This window comes from Delphinapterus leucas, chromosome 1 (genome assembly GCF_059928025.1).
Source record: "Delphinapterus leucas isolate spDelLeu-1000000601 "Yukka" chromosome 1, BTC_Dleu_Yukka2, whole genome shotgun sequence".
Lineage (NCBI taxonomy): Eukaryota > Metazoa > Chordata > Mammalia > Artiodactyla > Monodontidae > Delphinapterus > Delphinapterus leucas.
In genome coordinates this window covers 52,118,930-52,145,053 of record NC_143129.1, presented here as the reverse complement: position 1 = coordinate 52,145,053, position 26,124 = coordinate 52,118,930, and the positions used below count along the sequence as shown (strand labels likewise).

At 40.3% G+C, this 26,124-nt stretch overlaps 1 protein-coding gene and 1 pseudogene across 4 annotated transcripts in view; both read left to right on the top strand.

Annotated features, from left to right (window-relative positions):
* The window catches only part of C1H1orf21 (chromosome 1 C1orf21 homolog), a 152,638-nt gene that overhangs the window by 77,068 nt on the left and 49,446 nt on the right, over positions 1-26,124 (top strand). The window lies entirely within an intron of this gene.
* The window catches only part of LOC111184650 (geranylgeranyl transferase type-2 subunit beta-like), a 53,547-nt pseudogene that overhangs the window by 20,934 nt on the left and 6,489 nt on the right, over positions 1-26,124 (top strand). Inside the window, exon 2 of the transcript XR_016392924.1 lies at positions 25,534-26,097. The product of XR_016392924.1 is annotated as a geranylgeranyl transferase type-2 subunit beta-like (transcript). The remainder of the gene's footprint in view (positions 1-25,533; positions 26,098-26,124) is intronic.

The window sequence follows — 26,124 nt, the reverse complement described above, 5'->3', positions numbered from 1 at the left end:
CATTCTCTTAGCATAAATCCCTATGTGTAAGATGACTGAGACAAAGAGATTTTTTTATATATGTATTCCAAATTACCCTCTCTCCAAAAACAATCTTTTACCAACTTATCTTCCCATCACCAAAGTATGAGTGTCCATTTTTCTTGACCCTTTACCACGTGGGGAACTTTATAACTTTTAGTTGTTGCTACCCTGTATCTTTTTGTTTTGATTTGCTTTTTTTTGGTTACTAATGAGTTTATACTTTTAAAAATGTGTTTATAACTTAGAATGTAAGGTCCACAAGGATGAGATCCTATTTGTTTTATTCAGGACCTAATATTAATACTAATAATACTAATAAACATTTAATGAATAAATCATATTTCTTGTGTTTCATTTTTGCTGGAATTGAACGTTTTCCTTTCATTGGACCCTAGGGGTAAAAAGGCAGGAGAAAAGAATTTGTTAATTCTATTCTTACATGTGAATATGAAACTATAAAACTGCATATCTTCATGAGGAATTCCTAAGTAATGGCCTCCTTGGATCTTATTCAGATAAGTTGGCCCATCCTTTATTATTCTGCATTTGAGTTTTACCCAAGATCCTGGCTATTGCAATAAGAACATTGCATAAGGTGGGAACAATCGTGACCTTTGGGGAATCATGACATTAGGTGAAATTAATCCCAGATTAAAATCTTCTTCTAGAATCAGTCATCCACCCATCCATCTGTACCTCTTTCCAGTCAATTAGGATAAAGAACTGGGACAGCAGTATTTTTTAAACAGGTTTGAAATATTCGTTAGTTATTCCAATAGTGCTGAATTAAACATATAAATATGGTTAGGCAGCATCGCTTCCCTGACTGCTGAGAGATTTAGGTCATTCAATAGGTTTCATACTCCTGAAGAAGAGTGCCCTTACCCAGTGTTGTGCACTGAGAGAATCAAAACTTATGTGGGGCTTCCCTGGTGGCGTAGTGGTTGAGGGTTCGCCTGCCGATGCAGGGGACGCGGGTTCGTGTCCCGGTCGGGGAGGATCCTGCGTGCCGCGGAGCGGCTGGGCCCGTGAGCCATGGCCGCTGAGCCTGCGCGTCCAGAGCCTGTGCTCCGCGATGGGAGAGGCCATGGCAGTGAGAGGCCCACGTACCGCAAAAAAAAAAAAAAAAAAAAAAAAAAACTTATGTGATTCCCGCTAACTGAACTGAGATGAACTCTTTGAACTGGATATTATTGGTCTTACTCACTTAGTCATAGAAAATGTGCTCAAAAGTTACTCTTAAGGTATCTCTCAGTTTGGGGGGTACATTGACATTACCTGCTAACAATAACAGTATTTTCTGAGTTGGAGCAATGGTGAATTTTTTTTACTCCTTAAATAGTTCTGCATCTACGTTTCTGTAGTACAGTGATATTTTACTTTGTTTTAAGGCAAAGATACATGTACCTGCAGCAATGAATGGAAAAAAAATAGCTTTTATTTTAAACTTAACATTAGCTATTAACACCTCCTTTGTTTTATTTTTGTATAAATTTTGGTTGTTATAATAATTATTTTCATACCATTGGTTTCCATGGCAAATTAACTTCCAGTGTAACATCTTAATTTGTCATCAAATTTTCATAAAATTTAGGCAGTGTACTCTTCAGTGTGGTTGGATCATAAGCTTCCGGTATTATGTGTTTTAATTTTATCCCTTTGTTTCATGACATCTTTCTTTTCCATCATTTGATTTTGTGTTTTTTTTTTTAAACCGAGAAATCATAACAGCCTTAAGAAAGGTTGGCTTATGGTTCTGATTGTGTAAGCAGAAGCCATATCAGTGTTGTGACATACACAGGAATTTTGTGATCAGATCGTGAAATGCATCTGAAGAATCCATGAGAGAAGTTTGCTTGTGTCAGCTGACCAAAAAAACAAAAAAAAAATATGGGGGCAGGGTATCTCTGGGTTGCAGGGTTATGGAAGATTCTTCTTTTTTAAAAATTCCTTTCTGCATTTAAAATATTTTCCTCCTTAATGAACATTTATTACTTTTACAACTCAGGGAAAGGAAACTATACAAAAAGCATTTAAAACACAAGGATTCACAGCAGAAGAACAACATTCATGCTACCACAAATATTAGTTGCTTTTTTTCTGGAAATGCACATCTCTGTGAGAAGAGGGAAGAGGACCATTCACCCAATTTCCATCTCAGTTGAGAACCAGTGGAAACGTCATTCTGCTATAGGTGGTGTGGTAAATGAATGAATATAACTTTTCAGGGCTTTGTAAACTAGGAAGGGAAAAACAATTTGTCCATGTGGACAAATTGCTTTGCTTTTTAGGAATTCTTTAAAAGATACAATGAAAGTAATGTTGTGAAACTATTCCCATTATTTAGCAAAGTGGCAATAATTTAAAATTTTTATTGTTGGAGTTAATGAAAGAAAACTTGAGTTAACCAAATTGCCCAGGGTTTAGAGTATATCGATCAAGTACCATCATTCCTTTATTCTTGCCTTGTTATTGAAAGTTTTTTGAAATATATTTTATTTGCCCTTTTTTTGTTAGTAAGTACAGGATTTTGAGTATTAGTAAATTTTTCTTTCATGATTCACTATCTTGCCCTGGCCTTAAGGTTGTTGTTAAAAATACCAAAAACTGAACAATATATCCAGAGGCTGAGGAGATTTGGCTAAATCTGTGCTAGCCTTCTGACATCCCCTAGAAAAGAGTTTATTTTTTATCTAAACATTATTTTCTCTTATACTTAACCTACAGGTATTTTTGGAGTATCCTTCTGTTTCCAAAATTTTAATTTTTTACTTTAGAATCATTAGTGCTGAATTCTCTCTTATCAGCTCAGGTGGAATTTGGCAGGTAATACAAAGCATAAATCAGGTTATTGGCATCCTGAAGTTGTTCAGGGACTAAATTGTGTTTGATTACTGCTTTAAAAAAAATGAGAATTGTTTGGGAGCCATATGGTAAACTAACTCCAAATATATCTAGTCATTTTGCTGTGAACCCACTGTGTTTAAGAATGTTCACATAGGTACATTTTCATAGTCTCTCAGTTCTTTAAAGGAATAACCCTCAACAGGAGAATTTGCTTAGCTACCATGGCAGGGATGTAGGATATTTTAATATATCCCCCCAAATATATACTCCCAGTTGCTTAAAAGAATAGTTGCTTCACCCCATAGAAGGAAACCAATACCACCACTGTTCTGATTATCTATTATTGTTGCATCACAAACGACTGAAAAATGTAGTGCTATAAAATAGCAAGTTATTATTATCTCATGGTTCTGTGGAGCAACTGGGTTTAGCTAGACAGCTCCTGCTTAGGGTCCCTCACGCACTTGCATTTAGTTGTTGGCTGGGGTTGCAGTCATCCTAAGGCTCAACTGGGCTTCGTCACAGGGCTGGCAGTGGATGTTGGCCGTGAGGTCAGCTGGGGCCGTTGACAAGTACCTATATGTGACTTTTCCACATGGCTTGGGCTTCTCACAGCATGGTGGTCTGAGGGTAATCATGCTTCTCACCAGATAACTGGCTTCCTAGAGGCAGCGGCCCTTCTTCCAATTCTATTTGTCAGGGCAGTCACAGAGCCTGCCCAGATTCAAGGGGTTGAAATTATAGGCTCTGCCTCTTGATATGGGAGTGGCAAGGTTATATTGCAGAGCACAGGGCATGGGAGATACTATAGCAGCCGTCTTTGGGAACTGCCATCTACAACCACCAGCCTGTTCAGATGTTTCCATGGGTAGGGACCACTTTATGTGAAAAGCCTTGTGGGAAATCCCACTGACTTCAGAAACCTGGATTTTGTCCTTGGATCTACTTTCTATTTTAAAAGAAAAGCTGACAGAGACACATCTACCTCATGCTTGGGTCCTGAGCAAAACACCTCTATAAGTACCAGATACCCCAAAGGCTAAATGTATCTAATTACATCGTTCCTGAGTCTTCTCAGATATAAGATGACATCTAAACAAGCCTAAGAAAAGCAATCTTCAGCATCAAACCTAGCCAGGTTACTTTCTAACTGGATGACCTTACTCAGACCGCATGAGCCTTGGTCTCTCATCTGTAAAGTAGGAATAATGATTTCCCCAGGTTGATTTGAGGAATTAGGTGATTTTTGTAAAACGCCTAGTATGCTGCAGCACACCGTTAAGTGCTTAACGAAAGATAGCTGTTTTCCTCTTATCTCTATCTTCCTGATTTCTATGTGCTTCATATGCCCTCAAAACCAGCTCCTAGAGAGTTCCAGGCACTTCAGTGTTTACTAACTTAGGTTTTACTATTCTGTTGAACATCATCCATAGAATTTTTTCGTGAAGTTTTCTAATTAATTTCAATTTCAGGTCTTTGAACTTATAAGTATAGTATCAAAATCAACATTAATAATTTTTTACTTTCCTAAAAACGTTTCCCATGTGGTGGCTGATGTTGGATCATTGTGTTTAAAGTGGAAGATCTCCATTTTAGTCTTAATGACTAATTTTCAAGTTTAAATTAGCTCATGTTATTGGAATTTAAGAAAGAACAAATAAAGTGAATTTATAATGGGTGTTTAACTAGAATTTGTCATCACTCATAATGAGGAAAAACTGTGTAGCTCTAGGCAGCTCTCTTGTCTCAAGAGTCTGCTAATTAGCTAAATGTTTGGCATATCTCAGTAACCCTAGTAGCCTGTATAATTAAAATTAGCTTTGAACACACAGTATCCCACATCTTGTTTTCCTTTTTGAAGGCATCTCTTCAACTGGGAGCTTTCCAATAATAGTTCCTCAGCCCTGAACTGATCTCAGGATAAGGAGGGAACATGTCCACCAAATGAATCTTTTTATTTTGTGTGTCTTTAAAGAAGGTTCAAGTGGGAAGCATTTTTTAGAGAAAAAAATAAATCCTTTATGGGGTTAGGGTTCACAGTGATTTCCCAATCATTGAAGAGAGTACAGAAAGATTCAACATAGATGGACAAGTAGTTTATCCTTTTTAGTTCATTTAATTTTTTCACAAAATTTTAGGAATATCAGGAAATTGAAGATTTTTTTTAAAGCCTGGCACTGGTATAATAGAGCATGCTACAGGTTGAACTGTCTTGTCAAGACTGTAAGGAAGGAAAATGTCTCAACCCCATTCATTCAATCAGTCACTCGACAAATATTCCTTAGTCAGTTACATGACAGTTACTGTCCTTGGATTTGGAGATTATGAGGAATACCCACATTTCTGTCCTTGAGGAGCTTACTGTCTAGAAGGAGAAGGTAAGCCAGTGAACATGCAGTTTCCAAGCAGCAGGCTAACAGGCCTAATGAGTAAACACATGGTACCATGCACACTGAACCCAAACTTACTACATCTGGGAAGTCTTCTTCCCAGAAGAAGACCTTCTTCTATCAAGAGAGGTCCCTTTTATATTCTCATTTAGCTAAACTACCTTCAGCATCAAAGCTCTGTGAAAAAGAGTATTGAGAAATATGGGCTCTTGATTCTCCATCCTTTGTACATAGCATATGGTGCTTTGATGTTACAGGTGATTCTTGGGAATATCCTCTGCGCCGGAAGTGTGTGTTAATTCAGCAAGTGGTTGTTCGGTCCTTGTCATGTTCTGGGAATTGTGCTGAGAGCCAGGAATACAATGTATACCAAATTGTATAAAACATGGTCTTTGCCTTTGTGAAAGTCATAATCTGTAAGAAACAAGCTGGTAAAGAAATGTAGAAACAATATGGTACGTGGTGACTTACAAGCATAAATTTCTAACTGAAAGAGCAGCAGATAAGGGAACAGTTAACTGTGCCTCTGGAGGTCCGGGAAGGTAGGAGCCTTGAGGGATGAATAGGAGTTTTGAGGAAGACCAGGTGAGGAAAAGTAGGAGCAGAGGCCAGGGGCTTAAAAGGTCTTGGTGTCAACTCAGAACTCTCCCAGATCTGGAGTGAGGTAGGTGTGGCAAGGTCCAGGGTCTGAAAGACTGTACACCATCATAACAAAAATGAACGAACTGTCATGTAGTGACGAAGCCTCTGAACTCCCACAGACCCATGTTCAAATCTTCGCTCTCTCGCTCATGAGCATGTTACGTAACCTCTCTGAGCCTGAATATCCTGAGGACACACTTATAGTACCTACCTAAGGGGCTGTTGTAAGGGTTATAGAAGACAATGCAAGGAAAGCACTTAGCACAACACATTGCACATTAGCAGACACTCAGTCAATGTTAGCAGTTGCTTTTACTGCTGGATTTGATCCCATGGACATCGGAAAGCTAGTGAAAGTTATTGTTCTCTTGCTATTGTCACTGGATTACTGAACCTCTTTTTGCTTCATCTTAAAATGTTGTTTTGATGATTTTAAAAGGTAATATTTGTAAAGTGCTTAGAACAGTGCCAGGATCATAGTAAGTGCTATGTAAGTGTCTGTCACATAATTTAATCTGCTAAGGGATGGAAATACGGTTTTCTCATTCTATACGTGAGTAAGCTCATTTCAGGGAAGTTAAACTTCTTGCCTAAGGTAGTACAGCTAATAAAGTGTGGAACCTGTGTTTCATTTCATATTATAGCAATTGCGTCTTAAAATTTGATTTAAAAAGATGTAAAGTCTGACCATCACAACACGTTTTTTAATTTTGTGAATTCTTGTCAGGTGCTTTCTGTCTTCGCTCAGGTACAAGTAATAGTTGTTTTACAGAGCGGCAGTCATAGCCAGCGTGTAACTTTGCATTCCAGTTTTTTCTTAGCATCATATCATTTTCCATTTTCCTTTATGGTCATCGTGTTAAATTTTAATGGATGTGTAAAAGTACTTCAAATTGATTTTCCTTAGCTTTTATCCTGCTGTTGGGTATTAGTCTGTTTGCTGTTTTTCATTATCATATAGTACCTGATGCCACTGTAAGCATATCCCTAAATACAGCCATTTTCTTATGTTGATTTGTTTCCTTACATAAGTTTCCAGGGGTGGGATCATTGGGTTGACCATTATGAATAGTTTTATTGTTTTTGACGTACATAACCTGGTGCCTTCCACCAGCAGTGAATGGAGACTGCCAATTTCAACACCGAGATAAAGGGACAGAATTGATAACCTCTCTAGCAATGAGTGTTTTATTTTTTTAAACTCTTGCTAATTTAGTTAAGAATAAAAATGATACCCCAAGGCCAGTTTATTCTTTTGCATGTTTGGATTATTTTTATTTTTTGAAATGGATTGTCACCTAATTTGTAATGCCCTCTTTTATGCCATCTTCTCTTACCCTCTTTTTCAATGTCTAATTACTTTTTCAAGCCTCCATATATGTACCTCTTTTATCTATTTCTGATTGACTAACCCAATTTTCTGCAGCACTGATTTTAATATTTATGCAATGATGATCTTATTGCTTCTGTCATGGAGTGAGTGCATCCTGCTGTTCCTGTTTCTTTATAGGGATGTTTCTTTTTCTTTCCCTGAGAATGAATAACAGCTGTTCCCTGAAAATTTCTCGCGTGGTGTGCAAGACTTATTTCAGGGGGTTGATAATTGCTTCTAAGACTTTTCTTGCTTTTCATTTTTTTTTCTGGGTACATAGCTTTCTCATTAGGGCCAGATTTTTTTTTTCTGTTTTCTTATACTTCCTCTTCAATTTTTGGAGTGTTTACTATAAGGAAGCTAATTTTAAATTTCATTTCTACCTGTTCGGAGGTTGGGATCAGGTCTGTCAGAGGTGCTCTTTTGTTCTCCATTATCCCATTTGCTATTCAGTAAGCAGCGTTGCAATTCTAGTTGAGCCTATAGACCAGACCATTTGAAGGGTCTCTTTTCATCTCGTTCCGGCATGTGGTTGTTGCCAATATGTATCTCCTGAAACAGGCCGATGGAGCATTTTAAAAATGTGCCGTTAGTGTGGTAGATTAAAAATAAAAATTTTCTTCTGAAGTTTTTGAGTTCTTACTACTCCTTGTATTTAGCTATATATATTTGATTTATTTATGCACTCAGTTAACTTTTCAGAAAATTTCCTGTAGGTGTTTTTGCTTTTTAAAATTTATACCAGGAAATCTTTTCCTTCTCATTCTGATTTTTCGCAAAAGACAAGAATTGGGCATCAGATAATGACACAGTCTAGAGACAAGAATTGGGCATAGTAGCATTGGTTTGGAGCCAGAGGAAAATGGATGTGGACCCTGATCACACTTAACTACCTGTGTGACCTTGGCAATTTAAAAAATATTTCTGAACCTCAGGTTTTTTCAACTGTAAAACAGTAAAAAATCATACCCCCCTTACAAGATTGTTATGAAGATTAAATATGGAAAGCACCTAACAGGTTGCCTGGCACAGGGCAGGTTTCTAGTAAATGATTGCTGCTCTTTTTAGTAGTATCATGACGTTTAAAGTGGCGAGAAAGCAGTCAGTGCTATGATGATGTAGGTGTGACTCGAAGGGTAGGAAAGCTACGACTCCGGATTCACAGTTAAACGGTGGAGGTTGCTCTTATAGAAAAAATGAAATAAACCAACAAAAACCCCATTGGACCAAGAGTCATAAAAAGGAGGTTCTGCCAGTATCTCTCCCTCTGTGTTCTTGGTGAAGTGACTTCACTTTTGGGGCTGCGTCTTCATGCATAAAATGAAGGGGTCCTGCAACCATGATGGATGGCTCCGGACTCTCAACTCTGTTCAAATTCTCTATCCTTCTTACCACTCTCCTGGGTATGAAAGTCGCCTTTTGTTTTTGCTTTTTACTGCATATCTGATCATGTTACGGTTTAACACCCTTCCTCCAATGGCTTTGTGTTGCTCTCAGGTTCTGACCGGAGGAGGGGTTGACCCCCCGCTGCCTCTCTGGGTTCCTCCCCACCACACACACTTTGGCCAAACTCCTTCCCACCCGGAGCCTGCAGTCCTGCAGTTCCCACCCCTGATTGCTTTCTCTCCCACTTACCCTGACCAGCTCCACCTACCCTTGTCTCAGCCCTGAGGTCCTTGCCTCAGGAAAGCATCCTCTTACCCCTCCACCATCTTTGCTTTCTCCCCACAGATTTCACTGTACCGCTTGGAACCCCGTAGAGCTCTTTTGTAATGCTTACCACAATGGTAATTAAAGTTACTTGCGTAATATTTGCCGTAGGCCACCTCTGGTTGTTAATGGCTGTTTCCCCAGTACCTCACTTACTGCCTAGCATGTTATAAGTGCTAAATAAATATTGGTAGGATGAATGAATGGATAAACGAATAAACGTAATCTTTAACATAATGCTAAAAGAGGCAAAGTCTTTGATTTTTAATACTTCCTGTAGATCCAAGACTTAGACAGGTTGGATGCGAGGGAAGAACGAATGCTTCATAAACAATTTTAAAAATAAATTGGTTAATAATCCGCCTGCCAGTGCAGGGGACACGGGTTCGAGCCCTGCTCCGGTAAGATCCCACATGCCATGGAGCAACTAAGCCCGTGCGCCACAACTACTGAGCCTGCTCTGTAGAGCCTGCGAGCCACAACTACTGAAGCCCGCGTGCCTAGAGCCCGTCCTCCGCAACAAGAGAAGCCACCGCAATGAGAAGCCCACGCACCACTACGAAGAGCGGCCCCTGCTCACTGCAACTAGAGAAAGCCCGCATGCAGCAACGAAGACCCAATGCAGCCAAAAATAAATAAATTAATTAATTTTTTTAAAATGTGCTAACGTGATATTTGGAGCTGTTGGTTCTTTCACATAAGAAAAATGCAAAATTAATTTCTATTTCAGTCCTCAGTTCCAGTAAGAAGTGACCAGCTCTGCTATACCCTTTCAAATTGCAAAGTGAGGGGTGCTTGGTGGTGGTTCATCGTGGAGCCTTTTCTTCTGTATTTGGTGCATGTCTTGGCCTTGGAGGTGCATCTGTTCCTTTGCTGTATCCAGACCTTCCCTCAGACCATGACACCCAGACCCATGGGGACTGAATCAGTTATAGAGTAAGTACACCTGAGAATAGGTGAGATCTGTCTGGGGGAGAACCTGCCAGAGCAGTCCTGATCTCCATATTTTCTTTGAATCCCTAATACCTGCTACCTTGCCTGGTCCACAGTAACCACTCTGAAGAGGATTGTTGAGTGAAAGGTACTTGTTTCCTTTTCTTCCCCGTCTGTGGATAATGACGCCTTTCATTTACATCTCATTCTATAGTTTATAGAGTGCTTTCACGGCCACCAGCTCATTGGAACCTTGCATGCCGTGAGGAAGGTACGGCAGGTATTTTCATCTCCATTCTAAACTGATTTTAAAAAGGAAAAGAAAATATCAGAGGAGTATTCCTTGCCAACTGTTGCCTGAGAGTTACTTTGTGTTTTTTTTTAGAATGAGGTGGGATTTATATTTTAATTTTATAACTGTAAACTGCCTAGAGTTAAGGAGCTGAAACTCAAAAAAATCTCTGCCTTCTAATTCCTAGGGTAAAGACATGCATTGCCTCTCATGCAACTTTTCTGCTCCATAAATTTTTTGCTTCTTTCTCTCAACATAAAAGATGGGATAAAGAGACACTATTATAAATTATGATTTCTTTTACACATTTAGGGTTTTTTTTCATTTTAATGATTTAGACTCTATAGTTTAGGAACCTTTCTGTTCCTTTTATTGCCAAGTATCTATTGATTCAGCAAGCATATATTGAACATCTTCTATGTGCCAAGAACTGTACCAGATGTTTGGAGTAAAATTAGGATATGAGTCCTCTCTTTGAGTTGCTCACAACTTAGCAGGGGGTGCAGATACATAAATAATTAAAATACAGGTAAACCAGTGATATTGTAGACGTAGGAAAAACTAGGAGAGAGGCCAAGCAAAAAGATAACTTCTCAGAGAAAAAAATGGGTGGGGGGGGGCAGAGGGGATCACCCCAGGCAGAAAGTACAGAAGGATGGGTCCCTGATGTGGAGAATAGTCCAAGGTAGTTGTAGCAAAGAGGAGCAATGGGGGACGATAGGGCTTGAGAGGCAGGATGGGTAGACTTGAAGGTCTTATGATGGTAAAGCTCAGGCATTCTTTAGGTAACAGGGAGCACTTGATATTTTTTAAAGCAGGTATGTGACATCAGATTTTTAAAAAAAATAACTGATATTAACGTGTTCCCTTCTAGCAATTCTGAGTTCCAAATTAGAGATTTTTGAGAGCAAGAAGTGAAGTGAAGCAAAAAGCAATGATTTGTTGTGAGAAAGTGAACCCCACTTACACTAGCTGTCATTTCTGCTAGCAGCGAAAATGACTCAGGACAGCTGTGTGGGAGATCAGAAAGAGGAGTGGATAAAATCGAACCATATGGCTTTGGCTGGTCCCCTGAGGTCTTAGTTGTGATGTTAGGACTCACTGTCAGCCATCCAAACACAAGGACAACTAAGTAGAACCTAAAAGAAATTCCAAAAGTATATTCCTAAAAGTATATTCCAAAGGAGAAAAAGAATCCTCATTTTCCATAAACCATCCAAAGCTTAAACCAACAAGGTCAGATGTTTTTGCTCTTTGAAACAGTTCCCAGTCATTTCGCAACTCTTTACAGCATCAGATGCTCAAACCACGTCAAACAGCATAATTCCTGTTGAGTGGCACTTTAAAACAGCAAATGAGATGTCAAAGAAATGGTGAATTGAGAACCATTTTTTTCCTCCTTTCTTATGAAAAAGTTAACTGAAAGCAAGTGTGGTTCAATGGGTGGACTTCAGTTTAGGTAATTAAGTTTGTGGTTTCTTGTATGTGTACTAAAAGCTGGGTGCTTACACCATCAAAGCCAAATTCAAATTCCATCTGAAGCCTTACTATCCCCTTCTCGGAAAGAAGGACAAATACAATACAACCCACTGATTGTGTTCCGGTAGACTTTGGGAAATGTATTTCGAGAATATTTTCCAAGAGTTTGACTGCTTCCTCAATCTTCAGAATTTCCCATTAGCTTTGAACCCTGGCAATCTACATTGAATTAAATAATTTCTATTAATAGGACATGTTGATTATCCTAGGAAACTTGAAGTGATGTAGTTATTAGCATTAAGTTCTATTGTTCCCTCTGCTGAATATGATGACATTAAATCATTAAAAAAGAAATTGTAAGTAATTTTACTCTCATGGCCATTAACATGAGAGATGAGACATTTTCCATCATTTTAATGTACAGTCTACAGAGGGGATAGCTGTATGTCCATGGACACATCTTTTAATCTCTCTGGCCTCAGTTTCTTCATCAGAAAACAGGAGATTTGAACCAGCTGACATGGAAATAGTTGGCACTTTATTATAAACATGTATTTCTCTTACATATAGTCCTTGCATACACACTCCAGGGCTGTCACGGAAGCTTCATAGTTTCAGAGACTCAGAGTCCTTCTCTCCTGTTGCTGCGCTATGTTCAACACACAGCTTCCCATTAGCTTTTTAACCCTGGTGGTTAAAAATGCTGCCCTAGCGCCTGCCATCATGTCCACATACCAGCCAATGAGAAGAGAGAAAGGGCCAAGGGGAAGACGCATCCATTCCTTCAAAGGTGTGATCTAAAAGGCGTGATCTAGCTTCCACTCAGCCAGCTAGTCATATGGTCACAGCTAGCTGTGAGAGGTGTGAGGTGCTGTCCTATCAGATAGTTGTCATCTATACGTCTCCATATGGGAGGAGGGGGGCAGATGTCTGAGGACAACTAACCGTCTCCTGGCACGACATTTGAGGTCCTTTCCAGTTTTAAAATAAATGATAACAAGTGCAAGTCCCAGGTCTAATTTCTCATCTCCCTGTGAAAAAGATTCAGACCATGTCTGTTTCCTGCAAGTACCTGTTTGAAAGTGCTGGTAACAGAGGAGGCAGGCGGAGAAAAGCCCAGCAGAGGGTGACATTGTAAAGCTCGCGTAGAGTAGCCCGATGGAGCACATTCTGTGTGAAAAAAACTGATTACTTGAAAACAAAGAAATGTATTTGTTCCTCTCTATACTTCCCTTATCACTCAACAAGAAACAAATTAACTGAGACCTTAATTTCTTCTTACTACTTTCATATCCAAGTTTTGTTTCCAGTTAGAAGGGAGAATCAAGTTAGTTTCTGTTGGATACAAATTACTGATTTCCTCCTTTGCCCAGCCCAGGATATGGCTGGATAGAGCAAGGGGGCATTGTAAAGGCAGACGTGTTACGGCTGATGTTTGAATTAGCTACAGCTGCATATTTAACCTTTAAAAGTAAAAGGATCCTGCAGAACTCCTTTTAACAGTGTGTATGTTTTACCACTGGGGATGTTTGCTAAATCTGCTCCTTCTGAGTCCATGGGGCACCTCTTTGCCCATGGGACCGTGTGACTTGCTTTTCCTAAGGGAATATGAGTTGGAGATGATATGTGTCACATTTAAGGGAAAACCTTAAGAGCCAGTGTAGAATTCTACATATTCCATTCTGCCTGCCATGGCGACCGACAAAGTTCTTGCTTACTGGTCACTTTGCCTCTGCATCCCTGAGTGAGGACATGACATGGTGACATGGAACAGCTCCCCTGCTGACCTGTGATGGGCATGTAGCATGAATAGAAAGAAACCTTGTTTATAAGCCACTGAGTTTGGGGGATGTTTGTTACCACAGCATAACCCCCTGGCTGATACAAATAGAAACTAAAAAATGCCCCCACCTCTGATGGGGGTGGGGGACAGTTACTACTCTATTCATGAAAGTGAAATCATTGAACAAAAACCCATTATTGTTAATAAGTGCCAAAGAAATCCAGTGTATAATGCACACATCTTTTTGTCCCTTCTAAAAGCTTTTACCCAAATACTAATAACTAGTGCTCAAATTATTAAGTCAATTTAGTTGTCTTTTCATAGTAGTTAGTGACAATATTTTAAGTAGATGCCAATTCCTAAACTCTCATCTTAACATAATTTTTAGGGTATGTGATATACCAAGGTTTTAAAAGAAATTGACAGACATAGTATATCCTTGAGCCTGGCAGTTTTCAGTATTTTGAGTTATAGAAACTTGTAATCTAGTTTTGGAAAAAAGCTTTTTATGCTATAAAGTTCTGTTTGTAGTTCTAAGGCCCTGTACCTTGGAACAGAAATGGTGACTTTTTGATCTGTAACCTGTGAATGGTAGTGCCATGAACAACATAAATGCCATCATACCAGTTTTCCCCCAAAATATTTAGCATTTTTTAACCATTTAAAACAAGTATCAAAGTATACTTGTAAATTTTCAAATAACTTTTAAAAAATTATTTTATTTGAAAGCCAACTCCAAAAACAAATAATAATAGCTAACATTCATTGCATGTTGACTATCCACCAGGTATTCTAAGTGATTCCACAAATTATCTCTTTAAATCTTCATAACAGTCCTCTTATACATAAGAAAATTGAGGCACAGAAAAACTAAGAAATTTACTGAAGCCCATGTAGTTGCCAGTGAAGGAACTGGCTTGAACCCATGTCATTTGGCCCTCGAGCCTCCATTTATATCCACAGTGCCTCCTCTGGGGGCGGGAGTGTTGGGAATCCCCAAAGTCCTCCTGTCTATTGTTGATTTTGCCCAACTGTGTGAGTAGCAGCGCAAATGAAATATTGATTACACTTCTTTCCTCATTTTCCAATTACAACCAGTATGTGATCACCACCCCCCACCTCCCAGAAATACTAGTTTTATTTGTTTGGTTTTTGTTTATTTATTTTAAGTAAAGCTCTCTAAAGGACTAATTTACAGCATCATCCTAAGTGAATATGCTTCCATTGTTATTAGAATAAGCCTTGACCTGGTGATCTGCTGTGCATCTGGCCGGCCCTTCTCATCTCAGCTGGTAGAATCATGACTTCACTTCAGTAGGTCCTAGACTAGGACATTTGCAGGTGGCCTATCTGGATCTCTTCAGGTGACAGAGTAAGGATATAAATCTTGTGCTCAGACCCTAGCAAAAATGATAGGAAGAAAATATCAGATCCTTAAATATTTACTTAGGGATCTCATTGTGGTCCCCTGATGACGCTGCAGATCCAGAGAGCCTAAATTGCTCAGCGCGTTCTCCAGTTAAAACTTTAAAAGCAGGGCCCTGGATTCCTCCTTTTGCGTGATAAGCAGAGCAGACTTGGCAGTCCAGATGGGAAGTGCATGATCTTGGTTGGCTTTTTGAGAAAGGTGTGCCGAGGAGTGTGTCTCCATTTAATGATCTGGAAGCCAGCGGGTGTCACAGGCTGGTGTGCAGAGTTACTGAGTCAGAACTGTCTGAGCTTGAGTGGAAAGGTGACAGCATTCCACGTGGCTTCTGGCAAGTGTGGCGTGTCCACGTGGCCAGCCATCCTTTTACAATCTGTTGTGCAGTAATTGCTGAATTTGCTAAAGTTGAATGTTCTGGGGGAAAAGGAATGAGGGTGATTAATCGCCTGAACTGTGCTCTTGTTTTTGGTTTCAGGCAAATTCCTCCTCCATACAGGGTGCAGTCATCTTTAGCTTGTCGGCACGTTATTGTCACAACATGTTGGGAGGCTCATCAGCTTAGCCACTTCCAGCTAGGCAAGTGATGGAGTGAAAACCCCATCCCTTCTGCATGATTTCACCTGCAGATCTCACCAGACGTGGGGATCCTGTGGTATAGTACAGCACAAGGCGATTCATATAGTAATGCTAACAGCGAGTACTGTGTGCCGGGCCCAGTTCTAGACACTTTACATGCCTTAACTCATTTCTTACTAATAACAACCTATAGAGAAGATTCTTTTACTGTCTCTACTTTACGGATAAAGGAATTTTAAGTACTTAGGGAACTTGCCTGGGGTCATGCAACCAGTAAAAGTTGGACCTGGATTCACACCCAGGCAGTCTGGCTCTAGTAGCTGAAATGACCCAATCACAGTTCACCGTAGTGTTCACTAGAGGATGGTAAAGTATAGGATCAATCGTGATGCAGAGGAAGGAAGGAAGTATTTTAGCAGAACATGTTACTTGTTATCAGCAGAAGGTTATAGATTTACCGGACAAGCAGGTCAGAATTCTGAGCTGCTATTGGACGAGACAGTTTCATGTAGGAGAATCTTTTATCCCCTCTATATGCAGAGTTAGTGGAGTTTTGTGGGTATCATAACAGAGGGTTGTTGCATAACAGAGAGTTATGTATAAGCCCTAGTGAGCTTATGCATAGGTAGCTCATTAGAAAATCTCTACAGAGTACGTGTGTGGATCATGTAGCAATGACGAGACAGCACTGGTGGTCTTTGTGTTTGCCTGAGGATCCAGCAGACCTTTGGGGAGAAGGAGTAATGTCCACTGTAGTGGACCCCGAGGTCCTGCAGAGCTCAGAGACTGCCGGCCTCCACGGCCACAGCATCCTTAGGGAGGAAAGAAAGAGTTGCAGTTCCATGGCCTTATCCGAAACTCTCTTAGACTGTGAACAGGGAAGAATGCTTTAAGGATGACGCTATGGAGTATGACTGGAACATTCTCCCACCCAAACCGTGGAGGACTGAGAGCATGGCATCCACCTTACTGTGGGAGCCGAAGACGAGGGCTGAGGCTCACTGAAAGAGCAAGGTCCCATTGGGCAGTGGCCCAGATGCACCACTGCTGGGGAGGGAGCCCTCCCTCACCTCAGGAAGGACAAACCTGAGTGCTGACAGAGGGGGTGGTGGATGGGGAGGAATGGCTGGAGCCGGACACAGAAGCCAACAGCCATGGCAGGAGCACCTAGGCTGACCCGGGTCAGGGCCAGCTGGGGCAGGGGCTGCCCATTAGAGGTGACTCCGGAGCAGGGCAGGGCAGCAAGGAGACCTTAGTGCCCTAACACCCGCCCCGGGTTTCCCTGCCAGGAAAACTGGGAGGAGTCCTGGGGGGGTCCCAGAGCCTCTCCTGAGAGGAGGCCATGTTTTTACTCACATCCTTGGGATTTCCTTCCTCAGACCAGTGTAGCCTGGGAAGCAACAATGATAATCAAATTATATTGTCACTTACTTGTCATGTACTAAGTGAGAAGTCAACTGGTTGGTTTAATAACCATTCGGGGCCTTCTGAGTTGCTCATTTATGTGTTTAAAGTGATCATTTGATATCATCTGTAACCAATTTGTCTTGGTTTTTGGCTCTAGATACCTGGATATTTTGGCTGTAGACATACTGTACCAGGGAAATTCTAGCTTTCTAGAATTTCCCTGGTATAGTGTGTCCACTGTATTGTTACAAGAAGTAGATTTTTTTTTCTAAAAAAATTTTTTATGACTTCTGGCACTAGAAACAGATAGATGTATTTAATAATTTGGTGAAATGTCATCAGGAATATCGTTTACTTTAAAAAATAACTAAATATGTATTTGTCTTCATTATTTTGAAACTCAGAGTTTGCTGGTGGTGGAAGACCTGTAGTGATTTCAAATGCTTTTCTCTAGTAAGGAGGATTATTTTTGCTATTCTCAAGCACCACTGACTTCTAGTCCTCTTTATAGTTTTTTGTAAAAGATAAGAGGTTTTTCCAGAACCATTTATTCTTCCCAGGAATTGAAGCCAAATAAGGAAGGAATTAGTTGAGTTCATATTTGGTTTGAGACTATTATGATGTTTCCTTTAAGTAGTTTTGGAAAATACAGATACATTTGATCCCCATCACTCACTCTATTTTTGTTTTTAAACTTCTGGTTCAGCAACATTAAAGGGAATTAATATTTGGATTTAGATCACTTCTGATTTAAGGCTGATAGCTTTTAAGGTTCAAGGTCACGCGTCTTGAAATCACTTAATGTTCTGTGCATTTTTGAGAAAGCAGTCAAAACGAGATGTTGACTTCTACTGCCAGACTCAAACTTCAGTGGTTATTTCCTTTACAAAATTAATCATTTAATAGAAATTTAAATGATAAGATAGTGGCTTAGAGCTTGAGGCATGGTGGCTCGCTCTGTCATTTTTTAAGAAATCATTTAGAACTCTGCCATGCACCTTTTCCTTTTCATTTCTGATGATGCGTGGTATGTGTCCAAAAATTTTTTGAAATTCAGGAAACAAAGCAACCAGATGCCATTTTTCACCCATTAATCTAGCAAAATTGCTTTAGTTTGACCATATCTGGTGCTGCTGAGGTTTGAAGAAACCAACACTCTTGTGCTTTGTTGGCGGATTATAAATTGCTACTGCTCTTTGATAGACAATTTGGCAGTATCTTTCAGGTTTTTGAATGCATATACCTTTTTTCTAAGTAGCCCACTGCTAGGACTTTACTGTGTGTGATGTATTAGTCATCTGTTACTGCATAACGAATTACCACAAATCTTAACAGCTTAAAACAACAAACATCTATTATCTCGCACAGTTTCTGAGTTCAGGAATTGGGGGCAGTTTAGCTGTGTGGTTCTGGTTCAAGGTCTCTCATGACGTTTCCATCAAACTGTTGGCAGGGGCTACAGTCACCCCAGGGCTCGCCTGGGGCTGGAGGGTTCTTCTCCAAGCTCACTCTCCTGGTTGTTGGAGGCCTCGGTTCCTCATCACATGGGCCTCCCTACAGGCTGCCTGAGTGTCTTCATACCATGGGTGCTGGCTTCCCCCAGAACAAATGAACCAAGAGAAACAGAGCGAGCATGTGAGAGAAGCCCAAGAGGGAAGGCACAGTCTTTTATAACCTAATCTTGGAAGTGACATACCATCATTTCTGCCGTAGACTCTGGGTCACATAGACCAACACTGGTACAGTGTGGGAGGGGGCGATGCAAGGTGCGAAAACCAGGAGGTGGAGATTCTCAGGGGCCCCCTTGGAGGCTGCCAACCACATGTGGCTACTTTAAAACAAACAAAAACTAGAACTATATCACCAGCCTGAATGGTCGTCTCTATGTTACGTAAATTACAATATACATTATACTGTAGGATGTGTTGCAGGTGTTAAACAAAGGAAAAAGATCTCTGTGTAGCTATAAAAATCTTTAAAATATGCTATGAGGTAAATAAAGAATTCACGTAGAGGAAGCTTTATAGGATGATATATTTCATATGAATGTTTTAAAAGTATGTATGTGATCTGGCAGAGCATACTTTATTTTCTAGAATGAGAAACTGTTACTGGTGATGGACCTTTCATCTTTTTCCCTCTCTCCATTTTCCTAATGAGTAATTTTTTAAAATTTGGAATTGGGGTACGGACGTCTGCCCTAACACTGCTGTTGTCCTGCCCCTTTACCATCAGTGCCTCAGCCCTGCCCCACACTGATCTTTCTTTTCCAAGTCCCTGAGGACTGCAGGAGTTGCTGGGCTGTGACTGTTCCTACACTGGCCCCAGCTGTTCATTTGCAGCCCGTTTTCCTGTGGCGCACGGACTGGGTGACACGTGGACACTTTCTGCCTCAGTGTCTTCAGCCAACTGGGCAAGAATTTTTGTTTGAACAAGTTTTGCAAGTTCCAAGATGCCTGGTCTACCTGGAATCTCATGAATCATTGGGGTTTTGTCTCACTGAGGTTTCCTCCCAGCTGGCTATCCTGCCTTAAAACTCCTTTTCTTCGGAGGCAGGCTCTTGAGGTACAACCGGCCTAACTGCTTTCTTCTAGAAGCAGCATGTTTCTTTCTAGCCCCGGGGTGAAATGCTTCAATGAAAATTCTGCTTTCAGTTGTGAAGTTACGAACTCAGTGTTTTGGTCTGCCAGCTTCTGCTTCTTACTATCTTTCAAATCCTCATTTATTCAGTAAGAGTAAGTAAATTTGCTAGGTACTTCCATTGTGCCCAGAGTCTGGTTATTTCTTCCATTACAGCATCTCCGTGGCTCTCCTTTGCATTAATTCATTCCACAAATATGCAGTTAGCCTCAACTCTATGCCAGGACACTGCGTTAGGGACTGGAGAGAGAATCGTAAGCAAAAAGCCATGTCCCCTCCCCGAACCGACCTTACTGTTTAGTGGGAGTGACCGATACTACCGAGTTAAGCATACAGATCAGTGACTACAGACTGATGGTAAGTGCTATGAGTGAAAAGCCCAGTTGCATATGTCAAGCAGGCAGACTTGCAGAGCCAATGATAGGATATACAGTGTCTTTGTGCAAGTTAGAAAAAGCCATGCCCTCTCTGTGGACAAATTAAAAGGCAGCTCCTTCAGGTATATGCAAGCGTATAGGCACAGAGTTTGGCAACAGATGGAGCCTATTTCTAGTTCACACAAAGGAATCATTTTTTCCAGGCGTGTGTAGCCCAGTACCAGGGCATGTGACTTGGCCAGTAGAGCAGCCTTCCACTCGCCCACCTTTATCAGGAACCCTTATTTCGAACACAGTCTGCCCAACCAAAGGGGAGCTGGCTGATCTGGAGGATTGGGTAAGGCCTAAAGGCTAAGTTAACCAGACAAAGGGGAGGGGGGCGGAGTGATGAGGAAGACTATCCAGGGCCTTCCAGGCAGAGAAAACTGCACGCTAAGGCCCCCAAAGTACAAGAGAGCCTAGGATATTCCAGGAACAGAGACTAGAGAAGGAGAGTGAGCGGAAGGGTAGGTTGAGCCGAAGCCATAGCAGCCAGAAAAGGCCACACCACGCAGGGCAGGGTCTTCCTGGACCAGTCAGGAGGCCCAGGTTGAGGATGGCCCCAAATGCCAAGCTAGGAAATTTGGACTGGAGTACCATTCTTTTATTTGCAGAGGGTCTGAATTATTCTGCCTCCTTTTTGTCTTTAAGTATAATCCTTCTTTGCTTGTATAAATTTGTGTTTATGATCCTCCTTCCTTGCCAATTAAAGGCACATAAATGCTTCTTTCTCTCCTAAAGAATTGCAAATGGCATGCATGCTCAAGGCAGGTTCTTGGGCTTGCTGCTGGGCACATGGTTTCTGAGAACCCCAAGGAGGAAATATAAGGAAATCACGAGGCAAGTCTGTGCCTTCCCCCATGACCAGCTCCCACACACACATACACACATGCACACAACCACAGGAATGTTCTCTGCGACGTACCAAGTCGAGAAAATAAAGCCAAATGTGTTTGTCTGTTTTACTCTGGCAGCGTTTCAGGTATTTAAAATTTTAGATAACATCTTAAATTAATTTAACTTGAATACATTAAGTGAACATATCCTATCAGTTATGAGGAGAACAATCAAAATGAATATGCTGTTCTCTAGGAATGTGGTGTGGGTGAATATCAGACATTGTTTGACATTCACGACGACCATCTGAAGGATTGACCTCGGGCATCAGAATGTGCATCTGCAAGGCAGGCGAATCAGGGGATTGGAAACAGATACCTGCCCCCTGCTGCCTCCTCGGCACCCGCTGGCTCCTACCCCTCGTAACCACTGCTGGAGGTTGCTACAGCCCTATGAAGGCCATTACTCTCTGCTGGGCCTCACCTCCCTCCTCCTCCCTCCTCCTCCTCCCTCCTCTTACCCCATCCTCCTCCCTCCTCCTCCCCCTCCGTCCTCCTCCCCCTCCTCCCCTCCCTCCTCCTCCCTCTTCCTCCCTCCTCCCTCCTCCCTCCTCCTCCTCCAGGTACCCTAATAGGGTGTGCTTCCCAAAGACCTGCTGACACCTTCTGGTGGTGGTACCTCAGCTGCACACTGTGAAGGAAAGAGTCGGCGGGTACCAGACACTGGTCAGGCAGGACAGTAAAGGTGCCTTTTGGAAGTGTAGTAACTCACATCTCCCATCTGCAACACACACACACTCACACACACACAGACGCCCATGTGCACGCACAAGCCCACACTAGTCGGGAAGGCGAGGCTGGTTACATTGGCCCTGAAAGAAGTGGGCCAGCAACCTATACTGCCTGACCCTGCTCAGTGTTCTGGTGGGGACATTCATTTGTTTGACTCACCCTCATCACGGTTTCGTTGTAGGTGTCCTTGTGCTGCATACGTGGAATCTATGTTGAGTACTTAACCAGTTCCTAAGGGGTCTGTAGACAGAATTCAGGAAGTCTGTGACATGGTTGAGGGAAACAAATTAACATCTTTATTTTCACTAACCTCTGACGAAAATTTAGATTTCTGATTAGGACAAATAGGTAGGGTACCTTCCTTTGGAGAAGGAAATAAGGTGTCTAGGAAAACAACACAGTAATTATGAACGTAGGCAACGAACCAGTAGCACTACCTGTGACTTTTCAACAATAGAAATCAGATGTTTTCATAGTACTTTAAAGTTATTGTAGATATTACTATTTGTTAAAGTCGTTGAAATATTAACGCTCATCACTGCTTCAAAATTACCATAGTTATCAGATCCTATAGTGTATCTTCTTATTTAATACATTAATAAAGAATATATATTGCTATATCACATATTTTTTTCCTAAAAATATTTTGATAACTCTATTTTGTTATAATTTTTGTCCTTTATAACCCCATGTGTTTATTTTAGGAATCTCAGAACACAATTCCAAGAAAAGGTACATTGGCTTTACCAGAATGCCAGAGGGGTCCATGGCACAAAAAGGTTCTGAACCCCATGTGGTGGAAAGCACTTGAGCTCCAGGCTTAAATCCTGCTCAGTCCCCTAGCTGTGTAACCTTAGAATAGTAACTTCTGAGCCTCAGTTTCATTATCTGCAAAATGGTTTAATAATAGTGATGATGTAGGTAAAGTAGGTGAAAATCTCAGTTAAGGAAAGGACTTATTCTTTTCCCTCTAGTTATATACTAAAGTGTGAGGCCTTGTTTAGAGTACTCTGCTTTTAAATTGATAAAGTAGAATCACTAAGAAATCACTTAAAATCCTCAAATCTGTTTTCTTTGCCTTTTGTTTTCTCTGTTAACAGCAGTGTTTTAAAATATAATAAACCTGTATTTAAATGTATGTATTAAATATATAAAGTCAGGGAAAGTATCATATATACTAACATTTATACCATTTTAGTTGTTACATTTTAAAATATTTTAGTCTCTCTTTTTCTGTTAAGGAAATAACACTGGATTCCTTACCCATTCTCTGCATGTAAAATAATATCTTTGTCGGCCTTTTTGTTTGATTGCTTTTGTGACGTGTAGAAATTCAGGTGTGGAGCAGCAGGGATGGTACTGCCAACTAGGCAGTTCTGGGACGTTCCTGGCAGGTGTTTTTTCCCTAGTCCATCACTTTTCCTTCTAATGAAAAATTTATCAGTAAAGTCCCAAAATTATTCTGTTTTATGTATTCATATAGTGCTAATTTTAGATAAGTATATACGTCACCAAAAAATCTAATTATATATAGCAAGTGCCTTTAGAATGATAGTTAAAAAGCAAAATGTAGTAGTTGATTGGAGATGTTAATGGTTATTTTTCCTTAATGTACCAGTAACTATTGTATGTTGTTGTGTAAAAACAAATGGTATAAATAGATGTTTAAGTATCAAAAAGATTTAAATATCAAGGAAAGCATTTTGTGCTAGATCAGATTGTAAGGCCTGTTAACGTCTGTTTTTAAAAACCTTTTGAAAGGAAAGTACGTTAATTTGTTTTAATTTTGCCGACTACCCAATTTTCTTCACCCAACTTTTAAAAAAGAGGCAAATTGTAATGCTGCCCACAGCACGTTTGCTACCTAAATCTCTCTTAGCTACCTTCTGGATTTAATCTGCAGGACTGATGAGCAGAATTTGTGGCAGTAAACCTGGCCGCCCAGAAGTCAGGTTTCTTCTAGTTTTGTGAAGATGGACTTACTGGACTTGGTTAAACCGTAACTGGCTGTTGAGAGCTCGAGATAGTCTAGTCTAGTCAGTGACATGATGGAAGACCAGGACATGTATTTTTTAATGGATTTTTTCAGCTCTGTTGACGTATATTTGATGTGTCTATGCTTAGGTATACAAGGTGATTTAATATATGTACCCATTGTGAAATACCACAGTCAAGTTAATTAATACATCCATCACCTCACAGTTACTTTTTTTTTTGTAGTGAGAACACTTAAGAACTACTCTCTTAGCAAATTTCGAGTATACAGCACTCTACTGTATAGTAGTATTCACTATAGCCGCCATGCTGAACAGTAGATCCCCAGAACCTGTTCATCTTCTAACTGAGAGTTTGTCCCCTTGACCAACATCTCCCCATTACCGCCACCCCACAGCCCCCCACAAAAGATATATTCTGATAACCCAAATAATTCTGGACAGGGTGGCTATGAAAAATTTTAAAAGAGCAACGCAAAGGAACTTGGTATCTCAAATATCAAAATATATAGTAAATCTGCAATAATTAAAACAATGTACTGCAGGCGTAAGAATCAATGCAACAGAATAAATAGCCCTGAAATACACGGAAAGGCGCATACACACACACACACACACACACACACACAAAGTTGGTGATCACTTGGAACACAGCAAACCAGTAGGGGAAGAAATGGATTATTCAGCAAACCACATACCAAAATACACTCCAGAGAAATAGAGAATTATGTGGGGTTTAAAAAAAAATTTTTTTTTAATCTAGGAGAAAAAAATAGGTGACTATTTAACCAATACTGGGATGGGGACATATTTTGAAATGTAAGAGCAGTGGAAGAAACCACAAGTGAAAGAATTACTTTATTTCACCATGTTTCATTAAAGATATAATAGTTATGAGTGTGAGGAGCTAAACCAAGAATACCACAAGTAAATGGAGGGTTTACTAGAAAGGGATCTTGGATTAATCCACAGGGAAGGACAGTGATTGGGCTGGGCCTTCCCAAGGCTAAGACAGAGAAGCTACTCTAGAAGGACCAGGGATCTGAGCACTGGACCCGGGCTCAGTTACACAACCAATGCCTGCTTCTTTCTGGCTAGCTGTTCCACCCTGGACCAGCTATTCCAACCAAGGCCAGCAGGAGGGAGGACCCACTGCCTTCTCTGGACAGGAGCAAGTTCTCTGAGAAGAGAATGTGAGTTGGACAGAAAAGGGCTCAGAGCAGGGCAGGGATAATGCATGCCTAATATATGCAAATTTGAAACTCCTTAGAACAAAAAATACAGTAAACGTTTAAAAGATAAATACCACCCAGTAAAAAAAAAAAAAAAATTGCAACAAATATTACCCCCAAAATATTAAATATCTTTAACATAGAAAGGGGTTTTGTCAGATAATAAGGATATCCTGAACAATCCAGTTTTTCAAATGGGCAGAGGACATGAATAGACAGTTTGCAAAAAAAAAAAAAAAAAAAAAAACGAGTAGTATACATGGAAAAAGAAGATTAACCTTATTAGTAGCAAAAAAAAAAAAGCAGGGGAGCAGATTTAAGAAAACAATAAGATACATTTTTGGCTCTAGGAAATTGACATTTTTTTATGCCTTTTTTTGGTGTTTTTAAAATCATGCTGTCAATTCTGGCAAGGGTAGAGTGGGCTAGACACTCATATCCTTCTGCTGAGAGTGTAAATTGTTACAGCCTTTCCGGATGAAAATATTTTAAGCCATGAAAATAGGTGCTCGTGTTCAAATTGATCAAATAATTCTTCGAAGAAAAAGGCTGTCAAAGATATGTATAAAGATAGCTATTGTAGCATTATGTATAATGGTAGAAATCTGGAAATAACCTAAATCCCCAATATTACCTAATGGTTACTTGATAGCTTATCCATATAATGAAGTAAATGAAATAGTGTAAGCCATTAAAAATCATTTGTTCAAAGAATGTTATTTACATAATTCCAATTTTGTAGATAAACAGAAGAGAGAGAGAAAAAAACAGAAACAAAGAGATGTAAAACCAACAAAGAAAATATTCCGAATTGTTAAGGCACTTGGTAGGGCAAGGTATTTATTTCCTACAATGAAAATGTTACCTCTTTTCGGCCTCAGACATGGGCACACCGCAGAAGGATGTTATTATCAAGTCAGATGCACCCGACACCCTGTTAGTGGAGAAGCATGCAGATTATATAGCATCCTATGGCTCAAAGAAAGATGATTACGAATACTGTATGTCTGAATATTTGAGAATGAGTGGCATCTATACTGTAATGGATCTCATGGGACAGCTACATCGCATGAATAGAGAAGAAATTCTGACATTTATTAAGTCTTGTCAACACGAGTGTGGTGGAATAAGTGCTAGTATTGGACATGATCCTCATCTTTTGTACACTCTTAGTGCTGTCCAGATTCTTACTCTCTATGATAGTAGTAATGTTATTGATGTAAATAAAGTTGTGGAATATGTTCAGAGTCTACAGAAAGAAGATGGTTCTTTCGCTGGAGATATTTGGGGTCCCACTAAGCAGCTGGTCTAACTGGAGTTGATGGTCTGCTGG